General features: G+C 47.8%; 1 protein-coding gene across 1 annotated transcript in view; it reads right to left on the minus strand.

The window, feature by feature from the left end:
- Nucleotides 1–23,958, minus strand: part of NEXMIF (neurite extension and migration factor) — a 126,487-nt gene that overhangs the window by 24,636 nt on the left and 77,893 nt on the right. The window contains 1 exon segment of the mRNA XM_085230345.1: nucleotides 19,001–19,135. The gene's annotated coding sequence lies outside the window, so the exon portion shown is untranslated.

Consider the following 23,958-nt stretch of genomic DNA (forward strand, 5'->3'; position numbering starts at 1 on the left):
AAATTCCCAAACAACCCCATCCACAACTCCGCATGCCTTAGCGGTTCACCCAATTAGTTGAGAGTGTCAATTAAATATGAAGATACGTCTCTTAATTTTCACTCAGAAAGATGTTGGGTTCAGCCCAGCACTGGGGGCGATTTCTGAAAGCAAAATCCTGCCTTGGGAGAGCCTGCAGCTCCTAAGAGATCAGTCCAAGTCTCTGCCTGTATCCAGGTAACAATTTGGAATGCTGATATTTAAGAGGAGAACTATCTGGACAGCTGCCCCAACTCCCTAGGAAGCAATGTTTAGTTAAAGTCCTTGGATATCACTGAAAGAATATGTGGAGATGTCACACTGTGGCTGAAGCATTTTTTCAAGTGCTGAATTATTCACCCGTGTATCTCTGATGTGAAATCCAAATGCTCTGGTACTGCCCTGGCTTTAGACAATGTCTAATTCCTTTCTGTGTCACGGCGGGGTCCCTTCATCAGCCTTCTTTCATCTCTAATCACAGTGAGGTCATGGATTATTACTCATATTCACCGCACAGCTCGGAGTTGCTGAGCCCAGGACTCTCAGTGCTCCGCCTGCACCAGCCCAGCACCACCAGCAGCGCGCAGCATCCCGTCCGGCCACCCTTCTGCAGCCAGGAGGATGTCAATATGTTTCCCTGCTCTTTCCCTGTGAAAGCATAGTGGGAAGAAAAATCATAAACAAAGGCATTTATCAGCTTTTGCTGGAGGTGTTGCTCTGCATATCCAGTTGCGATTGTTTCATTAGGAGGAGCTGGGTTACGTCTGCGACGTTAACGAGTCTTGGAGAACAGAGGGAACGAGTACTACAGGCATTGCCACAGCGAAGATACATACGTAAACATCCTGTGCCTGACACTGGTTAATACATCACAGCTTTATTCACTTAAGGCAGCCATGAAATCAATTCTTCAGTAAAAATATAAAATTTGTATCCAAATCTGTGCTCGTTGTATTAGTGAGGCGCAAAATGATGGAACAGGAGGAAATCCACATCTGTGCAGCAGGCTTTATGTCTGCTGGTTTGCCTTTGCCTCATGCAAAGCCCCACTAGGTACTTTGTTTTCCACAAACCATCACCTTTTTTCTTCATTTTTCCTTAAAACCAAATAATTCATCTTTGTTCAGGCTCCTCACACAGCACACTGCCACATTCTCAGCCCCTCGAGGACAGTGCACACTGTGGTTGCGAAAGGATCTTGGGCCAACCAGCAGCACTGATACAAACGACAGGAACTACTACAAGTAAAAAACCCTTTGAAAATGCTAAAAAAGAATTAACAGAACACATTCTAAACCAGTCGAAATCATTCTGGATAAAATTCTGAGCCTTGCACCCTAGAGAGTGAGACAAGGACAAAGCCAAAAAACAACTGTCGGTTCAAGCGTAACCCCAAGGATGAAGTCACAGTCCCTTTCAGGCTGAGGTTCTTATTCCCCAGTCTGCAGTTAAAGATTGCAAGGAGATCTTGGGGATCCCATGCTTTGTGCAAACAACTTGAATCCCGTTTCAGATTTTCCAAACTATGTAGTGCTTTTTGGACAGCAGCCGTCAATTACATGGGAGCTTTCAACTATTTCGAGCTAAAATTGATCAGCAATTTTTGAAGAACGCACTGCAAATTGCTCTGCTAATCACAGCAACTCAAGCCATGCAACTGTATTAAAATAACATCAGTGCTAAGCCAGAAGCCAAAGACAGCAAAGAAATGCTGAGTTCAAGTTTCCTGCTTTGGGTTCTTCATCTTGCCCACTTGTATCTGCATGCTGTCGCCTCCGTGGCTTTTTCCTGGCGATATTTCGAGATTCCAGATGGCTGCTCACCAATTCAGTGCTAACACCACTTTGTGTTTCAATGATGCTTTAGTTCCTCAAGCACTGGGGCATGCTTTTGGAGGATGGCCTTGTTTGGAGCACTGAGTACTGACCTCCCTGGGCTGCCGGCACGTGGCACTTACCAATAAGGATCTGCAGCCACGCAGTTTCACAGCGCAAGCATCAGCTGCACCTGGAAAAGACTTAGCTGAAAAATAACATAACCCTTTGAGGAAACATTGACATGCAGAATAAGAAGAAGATATTAAATTCCTTTCATGCTAACTTGCCTCCAAGCCCTCTAATGGAGACCAGGAGAGACAGAGACACCACAGGTACACAGGGTGATTTGCTCCTGGGTGATGATGTCTGCTCTGCCTCCCTCCCAGCACTCCAACCCTGAACTCCAAGAGCACTACAGAGATGAACAATCGAAGCACCCAGCCTGCAGTGTGCTCTAAAAGCACTTTCTTCTTTCCCTGTGTATTATTTTCCAGCTATGCAGTTGAGAGGAGAAAAAAATCAAGATGCAGAGCTTCATCCAGACAAAGCAAACATCTTCCAGATGTGAACCCAAAGCTGGTTCCGGTCATGCCATGCATCCCCATCACTGGATACCCCCATCACTGAGGGTCCCTATCACTGGGCATGCCCATCACCAACTGTCCCTATCGCAGAACCAATCACTGCCTGTCCCCATCACCGAATGCCCTCATCAACAGGCAAGGACAGGGGAACAATTCCCTTGCCACCAAGGTGACAAACACAAAGGTGATGAAGGAAGGAATAATAACCCAGCACTCCCCTTCCGTGCATTACACTTACGCTGGTGGAGAAGTCTCCACAATGGATTAAATCAAAGTCCGTCGCCAAGTTCAAGAACACGTTTAATGCAGATCTATTCATTTCAAGGAGGGTCTGCACAATGGATAGCTTTCCCCTTCAAAAATTATTCAGACCTGCACGCTTCCTTTTCATTCTTCTGTATCTTAACATTTAAAGGAGAAATACAACATATTTGTAACTGGAGAAACATTGCACAAATCATAGCTTGCTGTAAAAGTGTATTTCACAAAGACTTTACATGGTAAAGGGACAAGGACCACTTGTTGATAAATTACTTTCACTCAGAGAGGAATGACATATTTGTGTGCACTGTAAGTGGTGCCATTGTGGAGCAATTTGATGGAAGTCCAGTAAAACATGGTGTGCAGGTTCCATTTAACCTCTTCTACATCAAATTAATGGACAGGGATGATGTTGGTGGACAAAGTAGACAGCTGTGTATGCATGCACCAAAGCACCAAAACACCCAAACACCCATCCTGCACCATCCCCTATCGCTCCCTTCATTCCTTTGGACCTGCCCACAGAACGAGGAAGCAAGTAGCTGCATACTGGGGACAAAGTGACGGCCTACAGGGGAAACTTATCAACCAGCAACACAGAAATTAAGTACTGAAGTGGTGCCCGAGCTGTGTCCACAGCTATCGTTTAAGGCAATGTTAGCATAACATCCTAAAGTCACTGAGGGGATTTCTGTCCGTTACCACAGAGAGATGATGCTGTGAACGACGCAGCAGGCAGTGCCTGATTTTTCACCCTGGATCTTAAAAATGGGGATTGGCACATCAAAGTCCATCCAAAGGACGGAGAAAGGCTGCTTTCACAGCAGGACAAGGCTTGCAGCAATTTAAAGTGATGGCTTTTGGCATGCCACGTTTGAGAGGTTAATGGAGAAGGTATTGGATGGCATGTCTCAGCCAGTTTGTTAAACCTACATGATGTCCTGGTGCACGCTAAAAATCTCTGAACAGGAACCAGTAAATGGGCTGCAGCAAGCTCCGGGCTGCAGTGCTGAAAGCAGACCCAAAGAGATGTGAGCTGTTTCAGAAAGAGCCAATTTACCCCTGGCACGGCAAGGCGGAGCTGGCAGCATCAGGTGCAGCAGCAGCTGCAGCCAGTCAGCCCCGTGCATGGGGACACGCAGAGCTCAGAGGGGCTTGGGTCAGGTTATCCAGGCTTATTTGAGGTTTCACATCAGGTATGAACTGCCTGAGAAAACAGAATGGTTTTCTCAGACGGTTCGATGTGACTTCCACCCCAGAAGTAACAGCTGGGCTCACCTCCAGATTGATATGCTTTCATAGGACTCTATGGGATGGCAAGTTTGGGGATCATGGGTCAGGTTCACACTTACTTAAAAACAACAGTCCTGACAAGAGTGGCTTATTATAGCAAAAAACTGATCACTAAGGAAAAGAAGTAAATAAACCACTTGGTGAATAATCTACAACACATCCTTGTTGCTATTTGGCTGGGAATAACCTTCTGGAAATGACAGAGCACCCCAATGCACAACAGGCTCAGGAAGCTCCAGAAATCCCAGATGGCAGCATGATGGCTCTACAAAGCCCAGGGCTCCCACGCGTCTGCATAGACTCTGTGGCTGTAAATCCTGCTCCAAGGGAAAGGGCACGGGGAAGAAGTGTGCACAGAAAGATCCCTGAATGATGGAAACCTGCATTAAGAAGCAGATGCAGCCCAAACGCAGACAGATAGAGGGCTTTGGCTGAGTGGTGCTTTTGCAGAGGGACACATATGCAGCATCAGTGAAGAAAGCCCACCCCAAGCAAGCACGGAACCACAGCTAGAGGCTTAAGCTAACTGAAGGCATCTCCAAAAGCTGTCAGCACAAAACACGGCCTGGTGTTTTGGTGTGTACCAAGGACATGCCCTGCCAGCACAAAGCAGCTCTCCTTTAGGGTCAGGCACAGGGCCAGGTGCTGTGGGCATGGTGCTGTATCTGTCTGCCAGCAGACAAATGCCCACAGCTCCCAGCCACATCAAGCTGCATCGAACGCCCATCAGAAATCAAACCTCTTCAGCCTGAGGGAAATGATGAATGTTTTGTTGCACAATCTCCATGCCCATTATGCCCATTACTGAACGCAGGTGTCACTGCTGGTCACCTCCACCCACTGAAGGGCTGTGGTCCTCTCTGCTCTCAGCAAGCAGCACTCCTATGAATAGCGAGCAGATCTCTGGGTTGAATGCTGCCAGCAGGTCAGGTCACCGCTGCAACTCCTCTGCCTGCAGCATGCTGTTGCTTTTCCTGGTGTTGATTTGCCAATATTTCACTAATACATCCCTGATATGGGTTCTTTGAATAGCTCAGGAAGAAATGACACCGTTACTCTCGCTCTTTAGATCCGATTGTGTGCGGGAGGTGAAGTGCCACTGAATTTATGCTAAGGTTTTAAAGGATGCTATCAATTTGAAACTCACAAAGTACTTCAATTTTTTTTCACCTCAGTTAACAATCTCGCAGCACTGCAGAAGTGAAGGGTTTCAAACTATCTAAATTTAGTGCTTCCTGCTCCCTGGCACCACCATCTTCGCCTGCCTGGTGCTCTGCCAGTGCTTACCCTCCTGGAGTTGGCAACAACGTGACAGCATCACCTGCAATGCAACACTGTGCCCGTCCTGCCAGGCCACAAAAAGCACTTAAAATGCGTCCCAGATATGGCCCAGAGGCTCAGACAGCAAAGTCACATAAACGGAATAAAGATTTATGGTCTTCTAAATGATGCAATTTAAGCCAGTCCTACAAGTGCTGCACGCAGAGGGATCAGCCCCATTCCTCCTGCAGATCTCTGCCAGCCTGGCTGCACATCACCCCAGCTCGTCCTCCTGAGCAAATGGACTTAGACAGAACAGAGTGCAAACAGGTGTAGATTGCACCAGTTCACTATGCAGAGGTCCGTGACCTGTGCATGTCATCATGCTGCAAGATACAGGAAAGCCAAAGGAGTGCAAGATTTTCTTTGGAAGTCTTGAGGATCTTACAATGTGCAGATGCGCATCACCCATAAAAATAGATCAGAGCAAGTTAAAATCTATCTTATAAAAACACTCTCTAAAATGCTTCAATGGATGGAAACCATTTTTAGTTTTCTTTCTTTTTTTTTTTTCTTAAATTGCATCTGGGCTGACAGCTTGAACACTGAGCTGCAGCCCGTGAGACAGAAATACCAACTCCGTGCTAACAGTAGTGCTGCTCCCATCGCTGTAATGATCTTAATCAAAGCGTATTGTGATAAAAAAGGGATTCTGGTTTGACTGCCTTCAGTGTGCTCTAGCTATCTGAGTGTCCAGATTCCATATTACTCAGGGAAGCTGCCTCAAATGTTTTCCAGGAACAGCAGCAACAGCTTTTCAAGGTGCCAATGGCATATCACGGTGCAGAGTGAAGAACAGCCCCTGTGCAGATCCTTGCTGCGTGCGGTCCCCAAGGCACGCAGGCAGCATCCAGCCCTGTGGCAATGGCAACTGGAGTCCAAAGTAACAGCACAAACCATCCCTGCTGCGAACACGCTGTGCTCTAATTTGTGGCAAAATGCAACAGGTGCTACAACACAGGCGGGGGAATGTGAGGAGGAGGAGAGCAGCGCAAATGGGAACAAGCGCCTGGAAAATGAGACGTACCCAGGGAGATGCTCTATTTAAGTGCTATGCCAGCTAAAAGTTAAGCAAACAAGCTGATGAAACAAATAATGCATTGCTACCTCCCACCTGCTGCTAGATTCCATGGCAGAAGTGGGTCACACAAGTGCAGGTACTGATAGCAGGTAATGAAATACTCTGTGTCACGCGCAGCTCTGTGAGGCATTATCTCTGCCAGACTGCCAAGGAACAGGCTGGTTTGTGGCCAGAACACCACATCTGGGTATTCAGGTAGGATATGAGGAAAAATTTCTTCTCAGAAAGAATAGTGCTGCATTGGCACAGGCTGCCTGTTGGGGAACAGGGGGGTGTGACACTGCCCCTGGAGGTGTGCAAAAACGTACAGATGCAGCACTGAGGGATATGGTTAATGATATGGTAGTGATGGGTTGACAGCTGGAATTGATCTTAGATGTCTTTTCCAACCTTGATGATTCTATGATTTTATCTCATGGGCTCCAGACACGAAGCAGCACTGCAATGCCAACAAGGTGCAGCTGGAAGGCACTGTGCATGCAGGCTATCCAGGTGTCCCCTTGGGGGCCAAGGGCTGCATGCCCCACTGCCACGCTGACCTGCTCTCTTCTCACAGAACTGGTTTGCACAGGAGGGAGCCCAACTGTGGAAGTGGTTTGGCTCCATGATGGCATTTCTAGCATCCTGCTGTACAGCCAACTATGAAAAATAGGAGAAATTACAGAAATTCAGTTCCCTTCATGCTGTCTCTAAGCACTGATTAATTACCGTGGTTTAGATAATAGCAACAGCTCCTGTGCAGAGACAGGAAGAAAGGTATTTATGGGCAGCCCCGAGACATGGCCAGGCCATTACATTACAGCTGCAACCTGTGGCAGCTCTCCTCCCTTTGCAAGGCACAAACTCTATCCTTTCCTGATTTGCACACCAATCTACGTCAGTGCATGAAGCTGACATTTATTTCACTGTATCACCAAAGGACGTAACCGGGTTCCGTTACCTGAGCGTGCAGGCACTAAAACAACTCTGAAGATTGCTGGTTGCAGGACAACTCAAAACAAAACTTACATTAGATTGCTGAGAACTAGTACAAAAAAAAAAAAAAAGTAGTAATTACGCTGCTGCCTGGTAAACTGTGATTCTGCACTGTCTGGGCACAATGTTAGGATTTATTGTTAGACATACGAGACCAAAGCAGAGAGCAGCTAAGGTGTGGAGGTGGGGTGGTCTACCTTTCAAGCCTCCACGTGAAAAGCAGGTTTCCTTAGAATTTCACAGCCTCGCAGACACAACCAGAGAGATTCAGGAGACACTCCTGCCCTTTCCCAGCAGCTTATGTATTATTCCTTAAAAATAAAATAAAAAAGAAGAAAAAAAAAAAAATCAGAGAAATGCAGTGCCTTTATTCCCTTGTGTTGCTTAAAGCTCTTCTCATGGCACCACACAATGAGCTTCTTCAGGAAGTAGAGCAGCAGCCTTGCCTAACCACAGCAACGCAGTTCCAGCTTCAGTGCTTTGAGAAGGTGTTGGATAAAAAAAGAAAAAAAAGGAGAAGGAAAAGAAACCAAAAGAGAGAGAAAATGAATGAGAGCACAATAGGGAACATGAATTGCTGAGGGAGAAAAAAAAAAAAAAAAAAAGGAATCATGTGTAGGTATAATTGCAAAGCACCAGCACGCTTCTGGCGCTGGGGAAAAAAGGAATTGCGGGTGATTCAGGAGTATGACAAAGAATCCCTTCAACAAGTTGTCTTTTATCACAACTTTGCTGCTATACGGCTACACTGCAACAGGGAGAAATTGCATCATGTCAACAGCAAGTTTATAGAGATAAACTGACTGAAGACAGTAGCAATACGCTGGCAGTTACTTTGTGTTTTGCTTATCGCGCTGCAATAAATTCACTGAGAACAGCATAAACACGAGATTAGAAACAAAAATACGTCGTGCTCAGGAAAGCCAGCTCCTCCACAGCCTCCACTGCTGCCCAGCCATGGATGTGAGTTGCCCTCGGGCTTCCAAACCGCAGGCCTGATGGAGCGTGGCAAGCACCTCTGGCCCCTCCAGTGCAGGCTGGGGCTGCAAAGGAGCCCCCCACTGCTCCAGCCCCCAGGCTGCAGCTCCACACTGCTGGGGCTTCTCCAGCACGGCTCCTGGTCCTTCTGGTCTGGACACAAATAGTGAGCATGCAGTCATCAGATTCTGTTTTTGCATTCTGAAAGCTGAGACTTCTAAGTTTATCTCAGAAGGACATTGGAAAGATGAATAGAGAGAAATTATGCAGAGAAAGAGAAAATATTCAAAGAGTAGAATTATGTATGCATAATTGCCTGGCTCCCTGGGGTGCATGGGCGAGTACACCAAGTCACTTTGTGAAATCATTCCCCACAACTCCTGTATCCTAATTATAGTGCTGCAAGTGGGGAGAAGCTAATTTTTCAACAGTCCTGACGGGGTAACTGGAAGAGCTGAGAGGACACAGTTAACCCCTCGCCCACCCCAGGCCTGCAAGCAGAGGTGCAAACAGAGAAAAGAAGCGTGCAGGAAGCACGCACCCCGGGGCAGTAGGATCATTTAACGCTGTCAGCGCTCGGTTCAGCACTCTTGGAGCCCAGCCAGGCAGCCTGTACGACCAACCGAATCCTGGTGCCATTTAGGGGCAGCAATGCAACCACAACGGCACGTCCGACAGCTCGGCACCAGCCTGGTTGGGATCTGTTACCTCTTCTGCAGGAGGGGCCTGTGCCCCAGGACAGCCCAGCCCACCCCCTGCTGGGGCTGAGCCAGCACGGAAACCAGCCGGCTGCTGGCACCGCTTAATGTGCACTGCAGGTTTACGCTCACTGAAAACACTCCTGGAAGTCCCTAAACTCCCCTATTTTGACTAAAGCTGTCGCTACTATTTTGACCACAGTCCCTCTAAATTTCTCGTGCTTGTTCTCATTTACTACAAATCCCTCAGAAGGTTGCAGTTAGGATTGTTTTTCCTTATCGAAACAGATGCAGGTACATAATATTAAGAAGAAGAAAGATGCAACTGCACTCCAACTACCCATCTTGAGAAGGCAAGGACTGCTTTCCCTTGGCCAGCCTGTACACAGTACCACCAAAAGCACGGCAACATCACGTCCAGCTTCCTTGCCAGGGCTGGCAGGGATGAGGCGGCAGGCTGAGTGACCACTCAATCCCTAGGAAAGCTGTCTCCAAACATTACAAATATTCACAGGATTTAAGACCAGAAGGGACCACCAGCTCATTTAAGACCTCCTACCATAATAGACAATTACATTTTGCCCAGTCACCTCCTCATTGGGGCCAATTATTCGTTCAGAGGATAATTTTCACAGAGACAGGTTTGACTTGAAGCACTGATCTCAGCATACGAAGAACTCTTAGCGCAGCCTTATAAGCTATGAACTCTCTGCCAAGCCCATATTAATATATCTAACCCTTAAGTTCCAAAAATTAAATATTTGAGCCAAACTGTTTTGTCTTTTTCCCCCAAAATAATAGACACAATTTTATTACCTAATCCTCTAGCATTGTCTCAAGCTCCTTCAAATTACTGCCATTTGAATGTGATCTGAGTTCTCCTCTGTTTAACAAACCTGTGAGACCAAGGGTGGCCAAGCTTCCCAACTTCCTAACTACTTAAATCCTTGTCTGGCCAAGAGCCAGGAAGGAGCAGCTCTGGGCGTGCAAAGGATGGAAAGCAGCAAGAAGCAGACCTGGGTCCTGGAAGGGTGGCTTGGCCCCACATCCCCACCAGGCACTATAATGTAGGGAAATGAATGACTACATCGTACTGAAAAAAATAAAACCAATACAGACTGGAAGAGATTTTTATCCTCTTGCATATTTTCTCTGTTTCTTCTGAAAGAAAAGATCACTCTGGAGAAAAATCCCATTAGACGTGTGGAGTACCGGGCCTGCAAAGGACAGCAACGGTCACTGGACTTCTTCAGATGAGGAGGTTCTGGTTCAGAGCCTTTCTTGGGGTGATGTGAGCTTCACACTCTCCCCAAGGATGCTGCCTTTGTTAACCTCAATGAGAAGTGCTCCATCTGCCCACTCAGGCAAGCACCTTGTGTCATCCGCCGTCATGTCTTCCCCAGCAAAGGGAGGGCAACATGACCACATAAATGACATCACCACATACACTGAGCAGATTGGAGATGGCATCTAGCTGCAGCACACAAGGTCAGTGCTGCAAAGTACAGATGCACAATACTGTCTGCACAAATGTATATCTTGCCCTTGGGAGAACTCCCAGGATAAGAGCATTTAAAAAACAGATGCAAAAAAGAATCAAAAGATGAGAAGTAGGGCTGGAACCACAACAGGGTAATAGGAGCAGCTCACCTCTTGCTCAGATCTGAGCCCAAAGCAGCAGCAAAGCAGGAATTTCCCAACAGATGGTTTATTGCTGAGCACGTTTCTGAGCCTGCCGTAAACATCAGCAGCACGATAGCCTCCTGCTTGATGGTACAACATAAGTGACAACACCTAAATGAAGACTTGAACTGCTGTCTGCATTGAAAAGTGGTCCTGTCTGAACCACGACTTGTAACTCAATTGGTACAAGTTTATTTAGGTTCTCTGGGTGAGCTTCAGGAGTGTCAATACAGGACCCATCAACCAGGCTAACTTCCTATCTCTATTATTTGTCAAAGGCCCAAATATGTTCTCAAACTAAAGCACGTACAGATGTCACAATGATGTACTCTATATTCAGTTTGCTGCAGCGCTATCAGCAGACAACAGGGAGGTTGGCTGGGCAGAGTGGTTACACGGGTGAGGCCACAGACCTCCGTAACGCCGAACATGTGCACTTCTTGCTGATAAAGGGAAGAGCTTTTAGGGAGGAGCTGTAGGTTTGGGAGACATTCCTGCAGGAATCTGCTCAAACACTTTCAGCATAACACAGGAATGGATGTGCAAATGTTAGAAGGACACAGCCAGGCTATTCACCAGGACACGCATCACTGTGCAATGGAAAATGAAAAATGGGCAAAGAGGCTGTGACTGCAGGATGCAGGGAGCATTGGGCAAGGGTAGCAAAGAAGAACCCTGGTAGTGCACTGCAGGACCTCAGTAATACAACTGCAGCGTACTGCAAAGTAAGACATTAAAAATAAAAGCCCCAATGGAAGATCAAATTTAGGCAAATGCCCCCACGCATTGCCAGCTGGTCATGAGGATGTAAGGGCATGGAGAACAAAACCTCTCCATTTGCTGAGCCAGGCCCTTGGCACCTCCTGGGGACAGACCATGTGGAACGGGGCTTTACAGCACAGGGATGCTCTGAGACAGTCACCCTGTAAAGCATGCTTCAGTTATGGCACATCCTCAGCCGTAAGCACAGGGCAGGCCTGCAGGAAGGGAGGACTGCATCACTCCTCAATACTTGGTGTTCCAGTTAGGTACGGATGATGTTCTGACAAAAATCAATGGATCCAGATATAGCAGCACTTGAGGTAAATGTTGCTTCAGAAGGGCTCTTCTGTCAGTATCTGGAGCGATGAGGAGTTTTTTGGGGGAATTGAGAAATAAAGGAACATCAAGAAGCGTTGGAAGTGCTGTACCAGCATTTGTATAATAAAATGTTTCTCAAGGTGAGACTTAACACTATCTGGAAAGTTATTCACTTTTTCCAAATCTTCTTCCCTTGGCACTTGCAAAGCCCTTTTCCTATCTGTGCAGAAAACTGCCGTGGATGCATACAAGGACAGTCAGTCCCTTGGTATCTCTCTCATGGGCTCCATAATGCCTTTAACTTCTGCAGCCCCATCTGCGAGGGCAGCGGCCATAGTGCTCCACCAAAAGCCTCGTGTTCTTAAGAGGGATGTACTCCCAAATGCCACAACCACGTACTGCTGCCAGCCTCCCACTGGGACACTGCAATGGTTACGCACCTGTGCTCCCCCACACTGCCAACAGACCCGAAAGATGCATCTCTGGAACACCTCTGGTAAAGCACAGTCACGTCACCAGGAAAACAGCCCTCTCAAGACAGAACTGCTGGGAAAGCAAAGCCATTGGTGAGCACTACATACAGCAACAGCAACCCCAAACTGCAGCACAGCAGCGGAGCTGGCGAGGAGCCGAGGCACACGAGCTCAGATACGGACTGGGTGCACAATCTGGCACACATCAAAGTTCCGATTCACACCGCCACATAGTTCTTAATTTCTGTTTTGAATTAAAAAAAAACAAAAACAAACAAAAAAAAAAAACCACAACAACAAACAAAAAATTGAGAATCCTCCCCTGCCTTTTGCCCAGCATTGATCAGCTCAAGCTCCCAGCCCTAGCTGGCACAACAGACAGTGCCACGAAGGGAAGGGATGTTTAGAAAACGTTTTTAAACAATTCAATTTTAAAGCAATTTGTGCGCAGTGGCATCCGGCATTCTTGACTGCAGAACAGACAGCAGGCTGGATCAATTGTGGGGTGGAGGTGGGTGCAGGAACGCAGGAGCAGCAGACTGTGGCATTGAGGCTAATAGCTTTGTAGCAATTTATTCAGTGAGAAATGCTGCACAGAGCGACGCGGGGTTCTGGCAGAACGCGGGCAGAGAGAACTGGGAGGGGCATAGGCCCCAGCTCCAGAGTGGCAGAGAGCAGAGGGGGTTGATATTGAGCACTCCAGGAAAAGCAGGCAGCTTACAAAATGAAAGGAGTGACAATTAATGGCTCCAAACGGCCCATCTGCAAAATAAAATCTCACTGAAGAAACATCACATGAAAAAAACCCAACATGAGAAAAGCTTCAGTGCTGTCACAGCACCACTTCATGTCCAGTGCTTCCTTATGGTTTCTGGTTCATGGCTGTGCCACCCCTAAGCAAAATCACGCTGCCAGCCAGGAGTGGGACTCTACATTTTTCATACCAATCACAGGGGAAACCCCACCAAGTCATCTCCAACCCTGCCACAGTTTGGTCCCTGTCACCTCATCAGCAGCAAAGCCTGACCTGCAGATGTGCCCCATCTTCCTCTTCTCCCTGGTAGCATTCATCCATGCTTTGCTGTTGTGTTTGTGTTGCGTTGTGTCCTTGTCATGGACAAGGAGAGCTAATTTTGCAATAGAACAAAAGGAAATGGCTTCGTGGAACCTGGTTTTAACAAATGAGCAAAAAAAACCAAACCAAAACAAAAAAAAACACAACACGTTTGATCATCATGAATGCCCTGTGATGCAAGCTTGAGAGCTCTACATCTTGCAGACAAGATTTGCTCCTGCTGGTGTTTGCAGCCCAAGGATAACGTGATGCTCTTTCCACATCGCACTAGCTCCATGCCCAAGCACATATGGTCTGGCTAAATAAGAAGCCTTGGAAAGGCTGTCAACAAGACTAGGGGAAGGTGTGCATCTGTGCAGAAACATATGTGTGCCCCGGCACTGCATGCTGAGCCACACAGAGGCTGCCATGCCCAGAGCCCCAATGCTACCTGCCCAGCTGTGGCAGCAGCACAGCGCAGGAACGGGTTCTGCTGCCATCTGCTTCCACTCCCCTTCCCTCACTGCCATCATGCAGCACAGCAGTCTGCCTCTAAGGTCCCTCTTGCCATGGTATCTAAAGAGGATGCTCCTGCTAATGCCACCAATGCGGGCTTTCACAGCATAGCTGCTGCTGTCCTGATTGTGTACCTGCTGACATGACTGCCTGAAAGCTTTGTGTGTGTCTATGAAAATCTCCCCCGGTACTAAAAGCAATGGAATAATCTACTATTGCAACTTGCATCCCTTAGAGAATTCTGCAGTTAAAAAAAAAAAAAAGACTGGTTGAATTTGATTAAACCTTTGGAACCTCTCCAATATTTCCAGTTATTCCATCTGTAGAAACACTCTACTGGCACTTGGCACATTTATAGCATTAACTGCCTTCTAAATCAGCAGCAGTTCTGCCTAACAATTTGGCATTTGCACATTGCCTTGTAAATTACCCACCTTACATCTTTGGGTATGAGGACAGTCCCCTCCAAAAAGCCTATTACTGCTTTGTAGAAATTCTTGAGGAAGAAAATATCTTATGGGCTTGTTTTCTGACCAAAAAAAAAAAAAAGGGGGGGGGTGGCATTCAGTGGGCATGGTATTAATACTGTGGCTCATAGTGTTACTATGGCAGTAAAATGAAACCCAGTGCAACCAGCTGGTTGCTACACTGCTATTAGATCCTCTTTTCTGTTTTTGACCTTTCTAGAACACTCCGAAATACATTAATCTATTCAAAATCCATTTAGGATCTAAAGCACGATGCAAGGTGAAGGTGTTTGTGAAGCAGTCTTTCTATCGGGCAGTGCTTACAAAACAATTGCAATTCCACAGGCAAGGATTTGCTTGCTTTTGTGTCCTACTACAACAGAAACGGGAACCAGGTTGGGAACAACGGCGGATCCAAATCAAACTACAGAACAGCAGGAAACCACTCAGCAGTATCAGCAGTGATTTGTGCATTTCTTGCTTGAAAACAAGAGCAGGGAAGGTCAGCGTTGTTACCTCCCCAGCTCCAAGCACTTCTCCTCTTTTGTCTACCCAAATCGTCAGAGGCAAGAAAATCCCCTTTCCCAAACAGCTCTCAGCCCTGAGCTCTTCCAAAAACCTCTTCTCCATATCTGTAACCACACCAGACCCATTCTTCTTGAGCCTCCTCGTCAACACAGCGTAAGAGAGTCTCCAAAGGAAGGGCCCAGTTCCTGCAGAACAGCCTTTCCCTGGCCTGTGCTTGGCTGCCTCCTGTTGGCTTGGCCAACACGCTGCTTCTTTGTAATGGAGGGGAGATGGACAAGGCACTGCAGTAACTCTCCGCTTGCCATTTGCTTCTGAAATACGCCTTACTGATTTTTACATATAGTATGACCCTGTAGCTTTAGAAGCCCACTGTCACCTGAGGACTTCAAGATGGTCCCTGTGCCGTGCATCATGACTACTTGGAATCTGACACAGAGCTCAGACGCTGTTCAGATCTCTGTGCTTAAGAAGTGCTGGCTGCTATTGTTGGGGCTAAAAACAATTTCTTGCTTCCTACTTTGCAGGTTCAGCTCCAACATGCGGAGCTGTATTGCTCTGATCCCATTGCCACAAGAAGCAGTGACTCAAACTGCCTTACTCACTGCTTGATCTTGAAATTAGCAACTTAGTTAATGCTCCCCATGCTAACATTAAAAAAAAAATTGCATTTTTCTGTTCTTCCGTATTCTACCTTCTTCCCTCACTTGGCTTGTTTCCTATTGTAACTCCAGGAAGAACTGATTTCCCTTGGCTGCACTTAACTTCTCACCTAACCGCAAGCAGCCACCTGCAGCACCAAGGACCCACCACCTCCTCACCCACTGTCAGAGACCCCCCCACATAATGATGTCCCACCACACATCTCAACCTGCATTGGCCTGTGCCCTATGCCTTGCTGGCACTGGGTGTCCTGGGGACACCAAGGGACATGCAGGTCGCCGAGCTTGGCCACAAGACCCAGTGTGCCCCTTGTGCCTGCCCCCAGGGTGCTGTCAGAGTGCTCCCACAGCACCACCAGCCATGCCCCCAGCACAGCAACAATGAGGATCTAGGCCTTGAGGCAAGGAGATGGCCTGAGCTCAGCACTTCCACCAACAGGGCTGCTTGCCAAAAAAAGGGACAACCACCAAGAAAGGGACGACCCTGCAGCTCCATTGCACTTGATGAAAATGTCTGCTCCCTCACAAAAAAACAAACAGACAAACAACAAACCTCTCCCTGCAGCCATCGACGCATACTAGATGACTGCCTTCTCAACATGAGAGCAAAAGGGCAAATGAATCACATTACACTCCATGAATAAAAGCAGCCTTAATGCAACAGCTACTTAATGACTTTGTTTTCAACGTGCCAGGCAGCGCAGCCTCATTTGCATGGGTGCTGAGCACCCGAGTCCCACTGCAGGTATAGGAACCACCAGTCCCACACCTCAGGGTTCCCCGAGCCCCCTTCTTGCTCAGGGCCTCCCAGGAGAATTTCCTGAGTTAAAAGCTGGCAGTCCCACAGATGCGGTTTTGTGGGTATGGTGATGGGGTGACAGTTGGACTAGATTTTAGTGCCCTTTTCCAAGCTTAATGATTCTGGCTGTCCCCACTTCAGCTCAGGCAGCACGCAGAGTGAGGGGAGTCTCACCATGCTGTGGGACCAAGTGTCAGGCTTTCCGCCAGCAGGAACATTGCACCCTCCCCTGGAGGAGAGAAGGACCTGCAGAATGCTCTGACGTCTGTTGGTGAAATACATTGGAGGACAACCCCTCCAAAGCAATACCAGTCCTCTGCCAAACAAAAACAAGTCCAATGTAAACGATGCATTGCCAAAATACCTTCCTTCATTGTAAAGTACTGCTTAATTGCATCCCTTAGGCATCTATCATCTCACAACCCATACTATTTTTCCACCTATTACTGCTTAATTTTCCCCATCCAAAAAGTACGTACAGGAACAAGCCAATTTCTTTCACGGCACAATTGTTGATGAGAATCAGGCAGCTGTTTTGCCAGGGTCCTAATGATCAGGCCATGAAGCAACGCTCCCCAATCCTTCATTACCACCGTGCAGGAGGGGGTAAAGAATCTGAAATCTGTCAAGGTAGAGAATCTGAAGCCCTCTTATGTTGGAGAATCAGCACTGTGACTGCTGGTGAGATGCACCCAGAACAAACCCAAACATCAGCACAGGACAAATTACAGCACATAGACTCCAGAACTCAGGTTAAAAATCATTGAAACAGTCACAAAACATGCCTTAAGACAGTCACAAAATATTGCAAAGGCAAAAATTAAGCCAGCCAGAGTTCATAGTGAAAGCACAGGTGAGCAGTAAAAGAGAAAGAAAGCTGGGTGTTGATTCAGGGCTGTGTTCCTCCAGATATTTTTCATTCAGAAATAATGCAGTCTGTAAGTCCTGTTTGGGTTAAATGTTTGCTTAAAAATTGCTTCTCCTTTTTGCATGAGGCTATTTACAGCAGCCTTGGGATGCTCAGTGCTCGTGGGGCTCATGCGGCACTTCCCATCAGCAAAGCACCTGCACCTCTAAGGCCTCTGTATAATCAGCAAATATACGGATGTTATAATTAAGAAATATACAAGAAAGTTAGGCTAAACAGGTTATCACACTAAAGAAGAATGGATGGAAAGCTCATGCTTGTCCTGGGCTCACTGAGAAGACTCCAAGAGGAGCAATCTCCAAAAGAGATCCCTCCCCAGTGGCAGTCAGCTTTTAAATGGGGTCTAGGAGAGGTGCAGCCAGGCTCCACCCCTTCCAGCAGCACAGGTGAATTGCCTTCACCTGTGCTCCAAGGGCTGACTCAGTGCTTGCTTCAGGTGCTCAATCAGAGGTTCAGGCTATGATTCAGCAGTTCCAATACAGCCTCCCAGACAGTGGACAGACGTGGGACAAAGGAAGGGCAAGGGAAGCATTTCCTAGAAACCAGCAAGTTCTGGAACTGGTCTGGTACCCCTGGCCTGGCACCTAGATGTGCAGATGACCACCTCCCATTGGGACCCTGCTGCAGCCCCTGGGGCTCTGCCCAATGTGGTTCTTCTGCTTTGCCTTCACTGAATACTTCATTCGTACTTCCTACCACAGCAAAAGGCATCACTGCTGTTTTCCACTCTGTTGCTATCCTGCCTTTAGATGCTCAATTAAAAAAGAAGCTTAAAAAGCAGCTGCAAGCATCAGCAAGCATCAGTGCTTGCAGGCACTCCTGTCTTGTCCAGGGGGTGTTACCACAGCAAATAGAAATTGCAAGCAGAGGCTGCACGGCCATGAGTCAGGAAGGCAGAAAGGCGTGAAAGAAAAATGAATGGAAAGGCAACAAACCCGCAATATTTCAGTGCCGGCCCCAAGCTCCTGGCTGGCCTCCATCTATCAGCACCACCAGTGCCAGGGAACTACTGGGGCTGTAATTACTGTATGCCAGGGGCAGCACCAGGCTGTGGCCACGTGGCACTGCTGGGGCCACGATGAGTGACAGCAAGGGCGAGGGAAACCCACCTTCCTTGAGATCTCTGCGCACCTGTGGGAGTGGCCGACTCCCCTCGGCATTGTGGGGTGCCCAGCAGCCAGTGGGGAAAGGGCTTTTTAAAGAGATGCAAAAAGAGGATTTGGTATTGAAACACATGCCACAGATGGTGTAGCAGACGAGGATTAATTCATGAATCATATTTCTTAAGTGATACAATCTCTCTTTTCACTTCCATGCTTTCCCTTTTTGACTCAGAAGCGGGGATCTGAGATGCCCTGCCCAGATATGAATTTTGCATGAACAAACATTGCAGGGGAAAAAAAAAGAAAAAAAAAAAAAAAAGCAGCAATAAAACAGAAAACCCAGATGTGTAAAGCGAAGTTTTCAGATCCAAGCAAACGCATATCCTGTCTGTCTAGGGAAAAAGGTGAGTGGAAATGCAATACATGCAGGATACGCACCGAGTGTGCTGCTGGCACTGCATGGAGCAAAGAGCATCAGCCACACTGCATGGTGCAGGCGTCCACCATTCCCAGCTCATTCAGCTTTCTCAGAAGATGCCACTACCCCTGGCTTTCATCACCAGTTCAGCTTTTTCAGTCAGTTTGACAGAGCAGCTCTGTATATGCTTAACAGCTCACGCTTACTGGTACAGCTTTACCCTAAGCACAAAGCTTTAAGTTAGAATAAGGGTGAAAAATTACTTACCCTTAAATTACTTCAACCTTTCTCTGCTTTGTGTGTGATGTGGGCTTCTCTTTTGGTTACTATTTCCAGATTTGGTCTTTGGGTAGGTGAATGGAGGAGGAGAATGAAAGGAGTTGTATTTGATGACGATGGAGACTGCAAAATAAAGAGAAGCACTTTAGTGCGGAACAGGCCTCTCCATACATACGCATCAGATTAAATTAAATTAGCGACACCTACATAAATGCTTCCTGGTGTTTTTATGCACAAGTACAAACATCACAACTGCTAAAAAGCAGCACTTCCCAAACCACACAGACACTGCGCTCGGTCGTGGAAAGAACCGGGCTGGGGCTTCCAGAGTGGGACACAGAACCCCGTGCTAACGCTGCAGAGTACCAACATAACACCCAACAGTGCTTCCTATAAGCGGTGCGGCGCTCAGCCCCTGCCCACCGGCCTCGGCCAAACCCTAAGTGTGCTAACAAAGGCAGGAAGCTTTTCCGTTCTGTTTAGCAGAGCGGGGAAGGGAAAGCACAAATGAATAGAGCTGCTTGAGGCATGGAGGACAGCGCAGAAACAAGAAGCCGGGTCTGCTAACCCAGCGCCTCCACCTTGCCACGCTGCAACGGAAGGCTGCTGGGAGTGCCCAGCAATGCATGAGTTATGTTTCTTCTAGTGCTACCAAACGTAGCACCTGGTGAGAGGTTTGTCTGGAAACGTGGCTAATGCAAATTACCTGTGGGCAGCAGAAAATGACCATTTTCCATGTGTGTTTAACGTGTGTAGCAAGTATGTGAGTAACACTGGGAAGCAGAGGAACCTGGCACTAGAGGAGACACGGCATGTGGGATCTCTGCAGTGGGACTCCAGCAAACACACAGCTAGAGTAGAAATAACTCCCCTGGTTCAGGCCGGCAGGTGGGTCCAGTGAGGACAGGGCTGCAGGGCAGCGCCCTGGAGACTGGGGCTGCTGGGGGCCGCTCAGTGCAGCCAGGAGAGCACGTAGAGGGAAACCCGCAGGCAGGAGGATGCTCAGACAGAGACCAGGGATTCATACAGGGAAGAGCAATCAGAGGCAGACATCGACGTGCAAGACCACGTCTGTGTACCGCACCCTGTTTGTCACCAAACACAAGTATAGGGAGAATGCAGAGGGTTTTTGATCTCCATACACACTGCTGCTTAGTGAGACAACTGCATGACCTCAGGTGGCCTTGGGCTGCCTCGGACAAAATACGATGGGTGGAGGCAAGCAGGGAGAAGAAATAGCTTCACCTTTTTCATCATTGGAAGAGTTTCTGTATAGCCAGCCTTTTACAGGCTGTTATTTCAGATTGATCTTTAGGGTTTGTGGTGGGGAAAAGGAAGATGGAGGAGGATTTCGGCAGCTCAAAGCCATGGGCACACTGCAATTTTCCCTGGCAAACTTCAGCTGCTGGCCCAGGCAGGTAAGAGTGCAGAGCATGCACCATCCCCGCTGTCACTGCAGGTCTGTGCTGCCCAGAACGGGCAACACAGAGAGATCTGGATTTGGGATTTGAGTATAAATTACAGAGCAACATAAAGAGAACTGAAGAGGCAGCTCCACTCTTTCCTGCATCATCTCTTTCACACTTATAAGCCCATTCCACCCCTTCCCATTTAACTGCTTCATTTTGGCTCCTCACTGCACCAAATTGTTTCACGTTCACAAAGCAATGAAACTGAATAAATAATCACAAACTCACATGCAAGAACTCTGAGAGCTGCAAGGGAAAGAAGAGAGGGTATCAGCAGATAGAGACAACTTGGAGGCAACCTGAGGTTTGGTATTCTGTGTCAGCCTGACACACAGGGGAAATAACCCTTTAATCCAGTGCAGTGTATTTCATTTACTGTAGTGTTATCCAGTTCGAAGATGTTATGAAAGGAATCCCCAGAGAGACTTAAGACTTCAAAACCAGCCTGAGTTTGAACTTAATTCCACCATTGCAAAGGCTGCAGTCGGGGAAGATGACCTTTTCTGTACCTTGCATGCCAGGAGCCATTCTGCCTCATAATGTCACGCCAAATTAGAATATTCCCTTTTTGTTTTATGCGGGATTTTGTTTTGTCTTTTCTTTTTAATTAAAAGCATCTGTCACTATTAATGAAACAGCAAAAAAAAAAAAAAAAAAAAAAAGAGCGAGCGAAATCAATAACCCAAGCAAGCGCAGGTGGTGGGGCTGGGAGGTGGTGGGGTGGTGCTGGGGGTCCTCCTGCCTGAGGAAGGACAAAGACACACTGAAGTGTGGGTCTCCAAGCTGCTGAGCTCCTGCTGGCCTCACCTGCAGAGAAAGCTGACGTGCGTTTTCAAGATGACCTTAACTGTGGGACAGCAGAACAGAATGTGAGGAGGGGTTGTGCCCTGGGCTCCCCTGCAGCCCCTCGGTGTTGGGGCCCTGCAGCAGTGCTGAACCTTCCCCATGCACCGGGAACATGCCTAAAGCTGTTCTCTTGCATCCACCACATCCATGGGCCTTCCTACTGCGAGGTGAAAGGCCAGCATGCACTCAGTGCGGCTTAGCATTCAGATTTAGTGTGTAATTAAATGTAAATGTGTGTTTTTCAAAATCTGCTCTCACGCAGAACAGTAAATTAATTACAAAAAGTCTTCATAATGTGAAATTATTTAGCCCGCTATATGCAGTACAAATAGCTTTATTATATCATTAATAATTAGAACTGTTCAGTCAGCACAGTTGAAAAAAATGTAAACGAAATATGTCAAGGATACGTTGCTTTCTATTTTTCCTGGTTTCTAATGCCTTATTTCATGGTAGATAAGTGAAAAATCTCTTTACCTGACTTAGTGAGAAGCTCATTTACTCATGCAAATTTAAAACTGACTGTCATAATACAATGAAATTACAAAAACATATCAAGAAGAAGTTAGCGAGTCACTAAATTTAGCTCCTAATGGAGCTCAGCTTGCCTTGCACTGCAGGTTAGGGACCAGCTACCATGCGCACATATACGCAGTGCTCCAGAGCCCTGTGCAAGGGCAGGGATGGCACTGGGCAGGTGTGCCGCCTTCCCCTGCCGTGTGGCACTCCATGCTTCACCCCAGGACTGGAATACACCGAGCAAAACTCATTATGAAGCACCACAATGCTGCCCATGAGCATCCCGCAGACCAGGCAGGACCGCCAGCTGTGCTGCGTTACCTGCAGACAGAGCAGGGACACTGCAGGCCCAGGTCAGGAGCCATCTCTGGGACCTGGAGGAGCCCAGGAGGCGGTTGAGGGCTGGGACCCCACCACTGCCCCCACAGCGTGATGGGAAGAGGAGATCCCCACGCTCCTGAGGCAGCAGAGTGACATGAAAATAACACACTGTAATGAGAAGCAGGACGAGAATGAATGGAAAAACATCAAGTTCCATTAAGGGCTGTGTTAAAGGTTTGTAACGGTCTCCAGACAAGCCCGCTGATATTCCCGAACCTTTATCGATCCACAGGTCAAACCAGAAACAAAAATATCTATTTTAGAAAACAGCGCTTGGAGCTTTTCGTGCATCTGCACCACAAAGGCATCCTTCCCTTCCTTGCTCTGGCACAGCAGCCCTTCCCCACACCTCACTGTCACCACCCCGTCCTCCTCCTGCAAAGCGCAGCCCCTTAGGAGGCAGGGAGACGTCCTGCACAAGGGCTGCAATTGAGGTGGTGTATTCTGCGCCCATGTGGGGCGCGTGACACGGTGCTCGCTGCATTTTGCTCTCTTAGATTGCCACAGTTGTCAATTTTATTTTTATCCTGAGTTAGATATGAATCAGGAATTGCAGAAGACAAAACAACACACTGCAATCATCCAGCGTGCCAATTAAGCTAAAAGATACCCGGGAAATCAAAATTAAATGCCATATCTATGAAAAGAAACAGACAGCTTCCTCAGAAACAAAAAAAAACATATTCCAGGAATGCATTTGTGGCAGCCCAAAATGGATCCAGAGCAGTTCTGCAACTTACTGTCATCCCTCACATCTGCATATTGTAGATCTTCATCAAATTGTGTATGTTTTTGCACATTTATCATCAAGATTTATTGAAGTTGATTCCATAAATTTCATTTAGTTGTTCAGTGCTGCTATTTGTTTCCAAGGCAACAAACGCACTTTGCCCAAGCCGCACAGTACATCACGGCTGTTTGGGATTTGGGGGTCCCTGCCCCTCGTGGCACCCACCATCATCAGGGATGGGTCTGGATCCATACGCTACTCCCAGGCAAAGGCAGCACCCAGCCGACAAAAGCCATGGGCTCTGCGAGCCAGGAGGCGGTTTGCTTGGCACATACAGGGCCACCCTGAGGAGGAAGGCAGAGTTGGCTCAGTGCTGCTCCCAGTGTGCTGGCGAATGTGAAACAACCTCGTGCCGTCCCCTGCAGCTGCACAGTGACAAGGAACACGCTTACTGTTGGCCTGGGACGCAACGAGCAACCTACTTCAGCTGTATGAACCACTGCTCTTATTATTCTTGGGCATGCAAGTGTTACACTCCACACATGGCGTCCCCTGCACAGCCAGGGGTGTCACTGCAACTACAAAAGCCACCAGGTCTGGGTGCCCAGGCTGGTAGGCTCACCGCTTTGCTCATGGCCATGGATTCTGGTGTTTGCAAAGGAGTATGGAAAGCAGCCTGTCCCAGCATTAGCTTACATGAGCACCAGTGAAAGGCACAGTGAAGATGTCACAGCGCACAGCATTGGAGGTGCATGGCCCTACAATTGTCAGCCGGGGGATATTGTATCCTCTATCCAGCAGCAGGCAGACGATATAACCAGCCACAGGTAACACCTGTGTATTATAAAAACTGGTGCTTATACCAGGCTTTGCAAGCACTGCTGTGCTTCTCGTAGAGCTCCCAGCAAGGCCACAGGGACCAGAGTGGGGTGCACTGGGCGGCAGCACACAGGGCCAGGGTGCAGCGTGTTCTCCCCAGCAGGAGCCAGGGAGCTGTGCTT

This window comes from Meleagris gallopavo, chromosome 9 (genome assembly GCF_905368555.1).
Source record: "Meleagris gallopavo chromosome 9, MGAL_WU_HG_1.1, whole genome shotgun sequence".
NCBI lineage: Eukaryota > Metazoa > Chordata > Aves > Galliformes > Phasianidae > Meleagris > Meleagris gallopavo.